General features: G+C 43.2%; 1 long non-coding RNA gene across 1 annotated transcript; it reads left to right on the plus strand.

The window, feature by feature from the left end:
• The first annotated feature begins 2786 nt into the window (after positions 1 to 2786).
• LOC129523252 (uncharacterized) lies at positions 2787 to 10706 on the plus strand. Its single transcript, XR_008667086.1, has 3 exons — positions 2787 to 2826; positions 4750 to 4881; positions 10396 to 10706. It is a non-coding gene; the product is annotated as an uncharacterized LOC129523252 (long non-coding RNA).
• Positions 10707 to 14808: the final 4102 nt, after the last annotated feature.

A 14808-nucleotide genomic window follows, 5' to 3' on the forward strand; every position in this document is an offset into this window, starting at 1 on the left:
AATAGGCAAAATCTAACTGTCTGTCTTCTGCCTTACTGATCTTGACAGCACATCTTTTTTTTTTTTTTTTTTTTTTTTGTGCCAATGTTGTGGCCCCATCCAGAGCCCAGAGCACCTAGGAGCCAGTATTGGTGCCTTTTACCCTACTCCTTGGCTTAAAATGTGTTTTGGCATGATAGGATGATAGATTTATATTGTTGCACAGATGTTGAGTACATGGTATTTCTTTCATCTGTTTTATATTATTTTTCAGTGTGGGGTCCTGGATGATATTCCATCTATGTCCTTCCCTAGATGAGCAGGAGCCGAGACACTTACTGGATGGTCCTGAGGGGACCAGGAATGGCTGTCCCATGCCATTGAGGGCTAATACCCAGTCACTGAGAGAACAGTCCAGAAAGGCAGCATCTAGGGCAGAAACTGAAAATAAAATCACATAAAATTATCCAGCTGCTTTGTCAATCTGAAAGATCCATCAGAGGAAGAAAGTCCTGTCAATGGAAGGGAAACCAGATGAGTCCAGAGGGTTGGAAGTGGAAGGGCAATGGAGCCTAAGCCGTGAGAGTGGCTCTAGCAGCTTTTCGTAGGCACCTTGTTGCCTCTGGGGATCACAGAGAGTTACCACTAAGAGCAACATCTGGACGTGGCCAACTATTAAATGACTCGAACTGTACTAGTAAACAGGATCCTGGCTGGCCAGCAGCCAGCAGCAGATTTTGCTGGAACTGCCACACCAGCTCAGGGCCAAGGAACATATGGCAGGACCCCTGAGTCATCTGTGCTCTCTCTAAGCACTTCAAGAGCCACTGTGGAGTGCTCACAGTGGAGCACTGAGTGATACTGGATGCTTTTGTGTGGCTTGCATATTCACTTTAGTTACAGTGGATCTTAACTGATTGGAATAAACTTCCCCATGATGCTTTGTGACCAGGGAGCTCATCAACAGGTAAGTTAGTTTCAACCTTCTGGGCTGCTCCATAGAGGACTTTTTTTGGGTGAAGAGCCATTCAGACACATGACTGGAAACCAAAATGCTAGACTTCTCGGCGTCGGGGGCTTTAAGAGCCATAAGGGCTGAACTGAAGATGAGTGAAGAACTGAAGATGAGCGAAGAGAGAAAGAAAATGTCTCTTCCAGGAGGTAGAGATCACAGTTGAGGAGAAATTGGCACCCCTCACAGTCCCTCCCCCAACTTAGAAGCAGTAAGACAGTCACATCTTTACACAACCACGATTACGCCAAGGAGACTGATGGTCATCTTAGTCCTTGAGTCTTCCGATGACTTGAACTTCACTTTTTCCTCATGTTAATAATTCTCAGGCTAAATTAGTACTGCGTGTGCTAGTTTAAAGTTTTCCTTTGGGAACCTGCATCATTGCTTCTGGTACTAGCTGTTCCTCTTTTATTGAACAGTAGCAAATGTGCTACCCAGTTTTAAATCCATATTTGGCAAGTTCTCCATGGTTCAGTGTCAAAAGAGGAGATGGGGCCAGCTTTCCTTGATTTTTATAAGAGATGTAATTCTTTATTTGAAAAGATGTTTGCCAACCGTTTACATTAAAAATAAATATATCCACACAAATGCTATTTGGCTCAAATTAGGATAAGCTATGCTTTGACTTTAGATGAGATGAATTGTTTGCGAGAATGGAGATTTATTCAATATTCAGCAAACACTTATTGACTTTTCACTATTGGCCAGGAATAGTATTAAATACCATGAGGTTTGTATTGATAAATGAGATAATCCCTGCCTTCAAATCACTCATAGTCTCTTGAGTGATAATAAAAGATCAATGGCACGTTGTGGGGCGCTGGGGGACTTAATCGCTTAAGCCCCTGACTCTTGATTTCGGCTCAGGGCATGATCTCAGGGCTGTGAGATTCAGCCCTGTGTCAGGCTCAGTGCTGGGCTCGGAGCCTCCTTAAGATTCTCTCTCTCCTGCTCCCTCTACTTCCTCCACCCCTCTACCTGCCCAGTGCTCGCCTGTGCTCTCTCTCACATAATAATAATAATAATAATAATAATAATAATAATGGCACATTGTAATTAATATTTAGGTATACATAAGCACAGGAGGCTTTAAAGCCATTTTCAGGGATCCAGACATGGAACACCAGACTCAGATTATCAGCAATTACCTATGTGCACCCTTTGTTTTTTGTTTCCCAAGTGTTCTCTACATGTTACCAGGTTTGATAGCCTGTTCTCTTTAAGTCATTCCTCAAATATCACCTTCCTCCTGAGTCTTCCATGACCATCAGCTTTAAAATTGTATCTTCTGCCCACTTCTATCCCATCTCCATCCCTTACCCTGTATTCTCTACTCTTCTCCTGGGCTTTCTTTCTTTCTCCAGCAACTGTCGCCATTGGATAGAATACATATTTCACTTTTTATTTCTGATTATTATTATTAATTAGCTCTTTTTCTGTTCCCTCACTAGAAATGTAAGCTCTGTCCTTATATAGTCATATTCTGAGCACCTAGAAGAGTGGCTGTCATATAGGGAGTGCTCAGTAAATATTTGTCGACCAAAATTAAGGATGAGGACTTTTATCATTTGTACAAAGTTAAGGATATATCTAATGGCCTGTTCATTGTATTTTTATTCTTTGCATAGCTAAAAACTTCTAAGGGGGAAAATATTAGATAAAAGTCAGATGGGAAAGTTATCTTGCAATTAATTAATATTTATCGAGTTGCTGTTACACATTAGACACAGTGCTGGATAATGTAGTAAATACTGGAAGCTCAAGAGAGAGCTTTGCCTTCAAGTATCCTACAGTTTAATTGGGGAGGGAGATATGAAACCATGAACAAAAAGGTAAGAACACAGAAAAATCGTATCGGCTACATTAGGCAGAAAAAGAGGAAGAGCTAAGGGAAAGCCTAAGCAACCTTGGCTGAGTTGACGGAGGGTAGGCTGGTTGGTCAGGAAAATTTCCTGGAAAACATGGGACTTGATGTGGGGTGCAGGATTTAGGGAGAAACAAAGGAAGGCTATGGGGGAGGGGTGATGGAGGCAGAGAAATGTGCGACTCTACAAAGCTATGGCAATGGGTGACATATTCTAGCATGAAAGAACCCTTAGATTTTTGCATGAGTGTTCTTTAGCAAAGTTATCTTGGGACACAGTAAACTTATTCCCGTAATGCTACCTTTGCTCCAACCATTGTGAAATGCCCCTTTGGAAATGATCTTTGGAGACTGTGACTTGTGTTTTTGAACTTTCTCACTGGGGACATCCTACATTACTGGTGAAGCTATTTAATATTTTTGAGAAAATCCAACAGTGGTTCCAGCTATAACAGTGGTTCAAGCTGGGTGCTATAGAATGAATGTTTGTGTCCCCCACACTCCCAAATTTACATGTGACATTCTAGGACCCAAGATGATGGAATTAGGAGGTGGGGGCCTTTGAGGGCTCTCTCATTGGATTAATAATGGGATTAGTGCCTTTATAAAAGAGACTTCAGAGAACTCCCTCATTCCTTCTGCCATGTGAGGACAGAGAAAAGATGGCTGTCTATGAGACCCCCATCAGTTGGGGTCTTGATCTTAGATTTTGAAGCCTCTAGAACCATGAGAAATGAATCTTTGTTGCTTTTAAACCACCCAGTCTATGAGCACCTGGGTGGCTTTAGTCAGTTAAGCATCTGCCCCGGCTCAGGTCATGATCTTGAGGTTCTAGAGTTGAGCCTCCCCCTGCCATCAGGATCCCTGCTCAGTGGGGAGTCTGCTCTCTTTCTGCCCCTCCTCTCACTTGTGCTCACTCTTTCTCGCTTTCTTTCTCTCAAACAAACAAATAAATAAAAATAAATAAATAAACCACCCAATCTATGGTATTTTGGTATAGAGCCTGGGTGAACTGAGATACTGGGTTAATAAAGTGACTGATCAAGCTGGACAAGGCCATTTTGGCCTCCACCAAAGGATTTTAAAGTAATGGGCTAGATTTTCAGATGTGTCTCCTGCACTAGAGCTGAAGGCAACTCCCAAGTCGGGATTTAAAAACGTGTTGGGGAGAACTGTGCCTTTGTCATACATCAACTTCTAAGATGACTGTTTTGAAAGCCATTGCTCATTTGCATGAATAATTGCCTAAAAAAAGAAGCATTACTCCTTAAGAAGTCACTCTTCACTATTGTAAAAATGGATTCCTTTCTAATTTCTCTGAATTCCTTCTACGAGCCCTTTGCGTATGGGAATGTTTTCTCTGCTTCTGTATTTATTGGAATTGAACCAATTTAACTGTGATGTTGAGAAATGACCTCTCTGACTCAAGAAAATCATAGGGAAAAGAGCACAAAGTTAGCTCTTATTTAATTGTTACATGAGCATTATTGGTGTAGGCGAAGGAGATAACTAACTTTGACTTTGTCCTTAATATAAAAGAGAAAAGTCAGGCAGTGGCTACATCGTGCGAACCAGACATGGTGCCCCCTTGGGGACACATGTGACCCATCCCACTTCTCCCTTTATGCTCTCCCATATCCAACTGTAAGCCTCAAACTCTGGCTTCAGGCCTCAGTCCTGAGATGCTCAGATGACTGGCCAGCTGTGAGCATGATCATCACTAAACTTTGCCTTGGCTTTCCTGAGTAGATGCCATTTCCATGTTCTTCAACGTTGGATTCTTTGGTGGTAGAGGGATTATAATCACCAAACCATTACTATTTTATGTATACATGAGCAGACCAATAATCGCATTTGATATTTGACATCTATAGAAATTATTCACGTATAGGAGCTTACAGACGACTTTGACAGGACCCCGTGCTGACGGAGAACATTCAAAAGGCTGATCTGGTCACTGTGGCTCTGAAAGTGACTCACCTCCCTGCATCTATCCCAGGGTGGACCATGGGAGAGAGAAGAGGTAAGTGTAGATATCCACTCGGCTAGAGTTTCACTAGCTGCTGACAAATAGATCCTAAATGCGAGGGATCACTTGGGAAGAACCAGCCTTGTTAAAAGGGGGCAAGGTCAAGTTTCAGGAATGGCAGTTCAATTGTCACCTCAGGTCTTAATATCCACAAGACTTATATAGCCTGAAAGGCCCCCTGGAACCTCCTAGTTACGCTGCCCTGGAATACATAGAGCATTGAAGTAGAAAGGGACTGGGGAAAAGAATTCATTTCCCCAAATTCATATGTAATTCATCTACAGTTTGTCACTGTTGCTTAAGGTGAGTTAGACTTACCTCCCAGACTAGGTTGCATGTTTCTAGGGTATAACACAGAATATATGCCCTTAATCTGTCTCCACTTAGGTTAGCAAGCGTCAGACTATTTGGAAACACACAGTTAAATATGTTGAGTTACTGTGAGGACTAACCACTTGTAATTGTGTTTGGGTTTCACAATATCTGTAGAAATACAGAGAGCGCAGAAATAAAGCAAGTGGGGCGGGGGTACAGTGCATTCTGTTACAGGCAAAGTGACAAGAGACAAATTATCTTAGGGCAGACTTTCCTACCCCTCCGTAGTCCCAGAGCTGTATAAGTCACTTTGCTGTGTGGTTTTGGCTTTTTATTGGTGATCACTGTCAGACCTGTACTTTTAAAGGCAACGTACCAACCGGTGTGTAAGCAGGCAAAGAAAGACGACGGTATCTGCAAGGAAGTGCAGGAAGGACAGGAAAACACGAGCAAGTTGGCGCTTTGTGGATCATTATTGCCCTTGCTTAATAAAGTAATAGATGCTTCAAAATTACTTTGAAGTGGCTGCCAACTTCCTCCCAGCGCTGTGAAACCTGATACTTCTGCCTTTAAACCATGCGTGAAAGTGCAAACAGTAGTACTTGTGAATTCATTCAGCGACTTCCAAACTGTAGTCTAAGCAGGGGATGGGAACCCAAGGGGGGGTGGGGGGGGAGGAGGGAGAAAGGGCCTCTGCAAGGTTCGGTGGTTGGATGTCAGATTTGGCTGCCTCCGAGTTATGCAGACTTGAACTTTACCGAGATAAACATTGGTTTCCCCAAACGATCTCAAGGAATTAAAGGGAGGAACTTTGATCTTCTTAACAATCTTCTTTTAATTGAATAAGCTCATGGCAGAGTTAAGTGAAAGCCAGCTCAACCCATATTTAATCAAACGCTTATCCGACTACCAAATTTAATAGCTGCGTTTCAGAAGGGGGAAATTAGCGTCCAAATAATAAAAGGGGGGGGCAGCAGCATATTTTCTGTGCTTGAACCAAGAGGACTAGTGCGAAGGCCTGGCTCCGTCCTCAGTTCTCTTCTCGGCCCTCCCTCTCCGAGCAGGTGGTCCACGTGCTGAGGTTCTTGAGAATGTCCAGAGTCATTCTCCTAAGTGTCAATAAGGCCACATGGGAAATGGAGGTGTGTGTGGGGGGGGGGAGCCTCATTTTTAGAACTCCATCATGGCCTTGGTTGCAGGCTCATATAATCTCTGTTGTCTTTGGGGAGAACATGCCAACGGAGTGCCGTCCTTGCCCAGTTTGCTTGCTAACCAAGGGGTTTAGAACAAAGGTTGGCTCCTTGGCCGTTCGTTGCCAGATGGGTTGTGTAACAGATTCAGAAGTCTGAAATCTGTGACTTCAGCTCTTCCTGAGCAACCAGCCACTAAATCAGACAAGCAGAGAGACGATTTTCTTGTGCAACACGGTGGGAGTACCAACGAGGCATGTGGTGAAATAGAGAAGTCTTTATGTGAACCCTGGGCCAGAACAGCACAGTTTCTCTCCCAAAGAATTCATCATTTGGCTATGGTGCAGATGTCCATGAAAACCCTGTGCTCCGCAGCAGCACTGTTCAATGGAAGACTTTCTGCAAGAAGGACCCGCTTCTATCTGTATTGTCCAGTATGGTAGTTACCAGCCACATGTGGGCTGAGGCACCTGGGGCGGGGGGCGGGGTGGGGGGGCTCCGTGGTTGAGCCTCTGCCTCCAGCTTAGGTCGTGATCCCGGGGTCCTGGGATTGAGTCCCACATCAGACTCCCCGCAGGGAGCCTGCTTCTCCCTCTGCCCATTGTCTCTGCCTCTCTCTCTGTGTCTCTCATAAATAAAATCTTAAAAAAAAAAAAAGAAAGTGCAGTGAAAGTTACTTTTACTTAATTTTGATTCATTTTAATTTCAGTGGTCCCATGTGTCTAATGGATTCTGCATCGAACAGCACAGCTCTAGAGGGACCACAGCAGAGATATTTGCGAACACCTGCTTCATGTGTTAATACAAAATTCATGGACACCATGTCTGGTGTAGGCTTTTAAACTTTAGGAACTTCCATTTATTTTTCTCATGAAGCCTGCAGTGCTGATCATAAAAACGAGACACATTCCTGCAATATGGTAAAGCCCTCCTTAAAAACAAGAAAGGGATGAAATGTAAAGGGGAAAAAAAATAAGCTGAAGTTACAGGTGTTTCTCGAGAAGGACTGATGATTATTTCTTGGCCAGACATTTGCTGTGATGAAAAGCAGTAATGCCTCAGCAAGCAGACCACTCTCGTACTGTCACTCCTTTTGGGATGCTGGGTTCCTGCACTTTTATCTGTGTTGGAGAGCTGTCTAACTCCTTTCCAAGCCACATCTTAGAAAAACAAAGCAAAACAATAAAACAGAGAGAGGAAGATGTGCTAGGTGTGGGAAAATGCTTAACCACACGGGTTTCAACTTGCTATCAAGTCATACCATATGTGGCTGTAACTTACTGATTCGGAATCTGGAACACGCTGGCTGTGGAAGCACTTTTATAATTTGCTAGCTTCCAAGGCCGAGCCCCGGTAGGCTATTTTACTGACCATGGAGTCCTATATGTCACTTCAAATATTTTATTTCAAAGATGATGGCTTTCCTTTTCTCGTCTGTGGGCATAGCAGTTTGTTGCTCTTAGACTCATCAAGGAGCCTTGTTTGGGTTTGTGACTGGAAGAAATTTCTGGAGAGCAAGAAAAATTGAGAGGGAAACAGACTGCCATGGAATGGATAGAAGTTGAACGGAAGTGGAAGGATCAAGTCAAGGTTGAAGACGATTGTTGGAGGTGAAATTCATACAGTTGGGAATCCTAACTGTCCCCATTCACAGAGCATGTCCTTCTAGCACCTGGAACTGAGCTGGATTATGTATGTTAATAATTTCTTGTCATTTTCCTGACAACCGTCTGAAGTTGACCCTCTCCGCGTTCTGCCTCAGTGGGGAAACCAAAGTTGAGAGTTGAAACAACTCACTCAAGGTAGCCCCTCACCCTCTCCAGGTAAAAATAGATGAGTCTGGATTTAAATGCAAGCCTGTTGAGTGCCAAAGCCCCTGCGTCCCATGACACTGATCCTGGTGTGAAATGGAAGATGTGGGTGGTCATGATGTGTACGACCCCTTGCGGAGAGATGAAAGGGCCCCCCAAAAAGGGTGTTGGGTTGGTGGTTCCTGCTGCTGGTCCGGAAATGGGTGATGAGCTGGCGAGGAGCAAAAGGGGATCGATCACGGAGCGACCAGCTGGTCGAGGTATGAGAATTTTAAGGAGCCAGGAGATCAGGACCCAGGGATGCCTCTTGTTGCATCTGTGTGAGGGAAAGCTCTCTGGCACCGAGCAGCCTGCAGGCTCGGACTGTTGGCCCCATTGCTGGGAATGTTGGACCTTGGTGGGTCTGCAATGCTCACCTTTCCAGGGAATTCGCTTCAGAGACTCTTCTCTCTGGTCTCAAAGGGTGAACTATGCAAACCGGTACGTTCATTCCAGCGATCCACCTGTTTTGAATACCCAGTGCTCACTGCCAGCCCTTCTACATGCCACAAACAAGGAACGGATGCCTCTTAGGTGTCACGTGCTCTTTGATGCCACCTAACGAGAACACCGACTCCACAGAGTGGATAATGTATTTTAAAAGTCAAACCTTAATTTACTTTACCTCTTATTTTAAGACCTTTTTAATCCCCTCATGAGGCTTTATACCACAACACTGTGTGGCACTAACGTGGTCCTTAAATGAGAGCATTTTCCTTGCAAGTGTATTTATAACTTTCCTCTTGATTTAGGGCTTGACAGGGCTGAGTAGAAACTAAATATAACCAGCATTTGTATTTTTCCCTCCCAAGCCTGTTGGGCATTGAAAAGGAAGGAGGAGAACACAAGCGTTGGGAAAAAGCCTTCCAGTGTTAATGAGCAGCTGTATGTATCTCAGGAAAACAGTTTGTAACTAAAAATAGAGTCTCTCTAACTATAGCAACTCAGAGCATTTAATACCCAGATTATGCATGGGCAGAAATGAATTCCAAACAAGTGTGTGATTAAGGAGGGTGGAATGGTAGCACTGAAGGGTCCGAAGAACCAGGGCCCCGAACCCAGGGGTGCATCAGTGCCCCTAACGAACTTCAATCAAATATGCTTAGTGCATCCACAGATTTTTCTGAGTCTCCAAGACAATTAGAAATCTGTTTTTAACAATGAAGCTAAAAGGAGAAACAGTGCACACAGGCTAATTTTAGCACACTTCGCCCAATTGGTTTTCCTTTTCTTTCTTTCTTTCTTTCTTTCTTTCTTTCTTTCTTTCTTTCTTTCTTTCTGTCTTTTTCTTTTCAAATTATTTTTTTTAATTTTTATTTATTTATGATAGTCACAGAGAGAGAGAGAGAGGCAGAGACACAGGCAGAGGGAGAAGCAGGCTCCATGCACCAGGAGCCCGACGTGGGATTCGATCCCGGGTCTCCGGGATCGCGCCCTGAGCAAGGCAGGCGCTAAACCGCTGCACCACCCAGGGATCCCTCTTTCTTTCTTCTTTCTTTCTTCTTTCTTTCTTTCTTTCTTTCTTTCTTTCTTTCTTTCTTTCTTTGCCAAAGAGTAAGTAGAAAGAAAGAAATATAAATACTCCAAGGAAAAGGTAATTTAAGTTTCTTGGTGTGTGGCTACGGTTTACTAAAGATTCCAGGTAGGTCCAGAGCATGGAGGAGTTTTAAAATGGCCATCTCTGTTATTTTATTAGTATTTGTTAAATTTGGATAGCTCGAAAGTGCAGTCTAAGCCAAATTAAAAAATTAATTTTTATTTATTTATTTTTAATTTATTTATTCCTGAGGACACAGAGAGAGAGAGAGGCAGAGACATAGGCAGAGGGAGAAGCAGGCTCCCCGCAGGGAGCTTGATCCCAGGACCCTGGGATCATGGCCTGAGCCTAAGGCAGACACTCAAGCACTGAGCCACCTATAGGATTTAGAACTTTCAAGAGGTATTTGTTGTTGTAACCAGTGCTATGGACTGAATTATGCCCCACCCCCACTCCCATTCATAGGTTGAAACCCTAACCACCACTGTGCTGGCATTTGGAAGTGGAGCCTTTGGGGGGGGCAGTGGGATCCAGGGGAGCTCATAAGGACAGGGCTCTCCTGATGGGATTAGTGCCCCATTGGAGTGCTTGCTCTTTCTCTCCCTCTCTCCACCAGGTGAGAACACTGTGAAAGGAGGCCATCTGCGAGTCAGGAAGAGATCCTTCATCACGAACCAAATCTGCTGACCTCTTGATCTTGGACTTCCCAGGCGCCAGGACTATGGGAAGTCAAGTCTATTGTTCCAGCCACCCAGTCTATGGTAGTCTATTATAGCAGCGTGTGCAGACTAGTACAGCTAGCATTGCCATTGTTGTGTTGCATGGCTATTGTTCAGTAACCAGGGGATGACCAATCAAGCATTTTGGTGCCTCTCCATATTCTTTTTTCCTTTCTCCATGATGAATGAAATCTTCTGGAAATGTCAACAGGTGAAGATATCTCCTAACACCTGTTCTGATCTGGACTGGCTATCACTCAATAAAGCATTTCTATCGTGTGTAGATTTGTAATTTTTAATTAAAGGCCAGACCTGCAAACTAAGCATTTTGGTGTCTTTGGCAGTTTAGTACTGGAAAGAAGAAGAGGGAGGCTGCCAATGTTCAAATGGCTGATAGCCACACCTTTGTTTTGAAATCATAATTGTTATGTTCTTGGCCCCGGAGGATGACCTGGTTCCATAAATACCTGTGAACACATGAAGGAAAGAATACTTCCCACACTGAAGGATTTTGACCACAGTAACGCTTACTTAAAATACAGTTGGTGAGTTCCCTTCTTGCAACAACAACCGATTGACTTGAGAAATGAAAATATAACTGACTTTTTAAAAGGATACAATCGTTTTTAAATCCTTGACACACATGGTCTCATTTTTATTTGTATTTTGGAGTCAAGTCGCAGTGGCAGGTATCACGGTACCTTGCAACTGATGGAGAAACCCTGTCAGAGAAGCCCAAGTAAAAGGATAATTTGTTCCCCTCTGTGGGATACTTTCTCAGAAACTTTAAAATAATAGCTTTCCATTTCTAGAGGACTGAGACTGACCATTCTCAAACTGTTGATGCACTTTTTTTTTTTTGCAGTGATGGGGGGGCCAGAGCCGAGGAAGAAATTCCACTGCTGTTCTCAGATGTATATTCCCAAACATGGGTAAAAACAAGGAGGCATTTCTCGCGCTCTGTATTGTTGAAGTCTTCTTGGGTAAAAATGGACCAAAACAAAACAAAATAAAAACATTGTGGGCAGCCTCCTTCCATGGCCTGCAGAGTCCTCGGGTAGGACTGGGTGATTCTTTCCAGTCTCTTCCCAGGTCATTTTAAGTGCAATGTGAATGCTAAACTGAACCATACAAAATAACCACATTTTTTGTGGGTCAGAAATGGTCAAGTACGGGCAATTTCTTATAGCCCTCCTTAGAACAGATATTTCTCAGTTTATGGCACAGGTTGATTGTGACACTGCTCAGTAGTCGCTCAGGCATTTTCAGCTTCCTCCTCTCCCTCCTCCTTACTCCACTACAATGATTAGTTGGTGTTTCTGAGTGCTGTGCACTCACTGTGTATTCAGATTTTATTGAAACACCCAAATAGGAGGGGAGGAGAGGGAAGGACTAAGGACCATAATGGTTTCTAATCATCACAAGAAATAAGAGCCTCCGGCTTAGGTAACATAGGATGCATTTTATTCCAGGGCAGAAGTCCACACAGCTCTCTATGTCTCACAAAAGAAAGGGTGAATGAAGTTGTCACTGTTACAGGAATAACCTAGAATTGGCTCTGGCTCATTTAGGAGGTCAATCATTTTCCAACATCAGTAATGAAGGAGGCACACTCTGTGACTCATATACACAGTGTCCTGACCCCATGGGTGAGAACTCCTAGCATTGCCTGCGAGCCCGTGGGAACCAAAGGGTTAAACTCGAAAGCCTTGAGCCTGGGCCCCAGGGAGCATGTCAAATGGGCTGCCCAGGGACTATCAAGATGACCAGGAATGCCACATGTCTGGGAAACCTCATCCAGTCTGTAAATTATAGTCAGTTGCTTTAAAAACCCTCCTTGGCCACTGAGGCTGCATGCGTGGAGCCTCGGTGGCCCGGATCATTCAAGACACAGAGTAAGGGCAGAGCTGGAGGGCCTCATGAGCACAGCCAACAAGCCCGGGTCAAATAGGAGCCGACATTTCCAAGGGCAGGGAATGAAGGCAATTGCAGCAGCACTAGGGTTGAGAGACCGTCCACCTAAAATCACCACTTCATGCATTGTGGACTGAGAACCATTTGCAGCTGACAGGAAATACCTTGCTACAGAGAAACAGTCCTCACAGGTTTAGAGCCCCTTGAGATGGTCTTCAGTTGACCGAATTAGGACTCAAATAGCTGGAGAGGATGCCAATGAGGCCAGGGACAGGCCAAGTCTTACCTGGCGAAGAATTTCCACCGATTTTTTAGTAAGAAAGGAATTCCCTTAGAAGAGAATACCAGAAGTTCACAAAACAGTATTCGTCCTTTAGTTTCTGGGTGCGGTGGTAGTAGCTGTGGCCCACCTTGTGTGTGTGAGCACGTGCTTATATTAATGGCTAAGTCATCTGTCTCTAGTTTTTTAATTTCGTAGCATGGGTTTTATGGCTCTCAAGGGACTCTTTATAAAGGCTGGAGTTAAAGGGCCGTTCAGATATTTTTATAGACGTGTCTACACCAGGTGGAATCAACGGATGAGTTCTCAGGAGATTTTACATTCTCTGAGGAGGCCGACCAGACAGTTCTTACAGAGTGCCGAGAAGGCTTGTTGGAACCTGGCCGTATCCCACCGTCCGCCAGGACAACAGCATGCTTGCTCATGCTCACCAACTCATTGCTTGTATTTGCCAGAGATAGGGAAGGAAGCCCATTTACATATTCTTTTTTTTTTTTCTCCAATCAGAGTTTTGGGATAAAGATAATTAAATTTGAAGGGCTTCCAAAATAGTTGTATGGATGAAGAGAATTGGATATTGTGACAATGATTGTCAAAAGGGACAAAGGCTTGAGTCTTAGGAGCAAATATTTATGCTATTAATTAAAAATAATAATAATAATAAAGAAATTCCAAAAAAGGGGCTAGTATAAGACAATAAAATGCACATGAAAACTTTAAGACTAGGTCAGCATTAGATCATCAAGGTTTTTTTTTTTTTCCTCCCTCTCTTAATTTTAATTTCCTGGTTGAACAGTAAGATTATAGTGAGGGGAAGAAAGTTTGAACTGTACTTGGTCATGGACACGTAGGGTATGCTGAGTCTGACCCCACCAAGAATTTTGCAAACACCCACACACTCTGAGCTTGATGGGGAAAAGATTTCCTTACATAAAGATGCGTATGAAGTGGTATCTGAAGTGAGAATTTCGAAATCTACATTTTATCAAGTAGAGGTGAAGCACCCCGTATTGTTGGTGTCTGCAGATTCTTACCTGTTTCTCTCGGAAGAACTGGCACTTTTCTCTATGTGGAAAGCAGAACTTGAACGGGTGAATTCTAGGAAATGGTACTTGGGCATCAGTAAACCACAGAACTGCCAGTCACTATAATTAGGAATATTGGCTTGTGATGGTCCCAAAAGGCATGCATTTTAAAAATCCCTAAAAATATTTTTGGAAGAAGGCAAGGGCATACATACATAAAACAAAAGTGAAAATTTACATTTAACACTTGCCTAGTTTCAGCAACGGGTGATCAGAGAAAATAGGGTAGAAAGAAAACAAAATCTTCCAACCACCAGTCTGGTATAAGAGATTTCCATTCCATTTTTGAGGGATCCGGTGGACAGATGGGACTGGATTCATGGCAAGTAGGGAAGAGACGTCAAACCTAGAGAAATAAGATTATTTAGTTATTTATGATTTATTTAAATCTCTTGGGGCAGGGCAGAGGTGGAGAGGGGCTTTGTTTCTACTGCCCTGGGTTTCTATATGGAGGCATGTCATTTCAAGCAGAGATTCTTATATTTTATTGTTGTTTTTTTTTTTCCTGGCAAAACTTACGAACCCTTCTCAAAATATTGTTTTTATTTTTATATATTTTTTAAAGATTTATTTTATTTATTTGAGAGAGAGAGAGAGAGACAAAGAGAGAGAGAGAGAATCTCAGGTAGATTCCCTGCTCAGCACAGAGCCAGCCCCATGAGAGGCTTGATCCCATGACCCTGAGATCGTGACCTGAGCCAAAACCGAGAGGTGGAGGCTTAGCTGGCCACCCAGGTGCCCCTCAGATGTTTTTAAGTTATTTAATGCATATATTGTGTAACATACACATATGTTGTGTTAGTAGAGGAAATTATATCATATCATAGAGGAAATTAATTATATCAAAATGCCCTTATCAAAATACTGAAACAAATTTATTATTATTATTTTTAAACCAGAAAAGGTTGTGTTATTTTTTAAATTTATTTTATTATTATTATTTTTTATTGGAGTTCAATTTGTCAACATATAGCATAACACCCAGTGCTCATCCCGTCAAGTGCCCCCCTCAGTGCCCATCACCCATTCAC

The sequence above is a fragment of the Nyctereutes procyonoides genome, unplaced genomic scaffold (genome assembly GCF_905146905.1).
Source record: "Nyctereutes procyonoides isolate TBG_1078 unplaced genomic scaffold, NYPRO_anot_genome, whole genome shotgun sequence".
Lineage (NCBI taxonomy): Eukaryota > Metazoa > Chordata > Mammalia > Carnivora > Canidae > Nyctereutes > Nyctereutes procyonoides.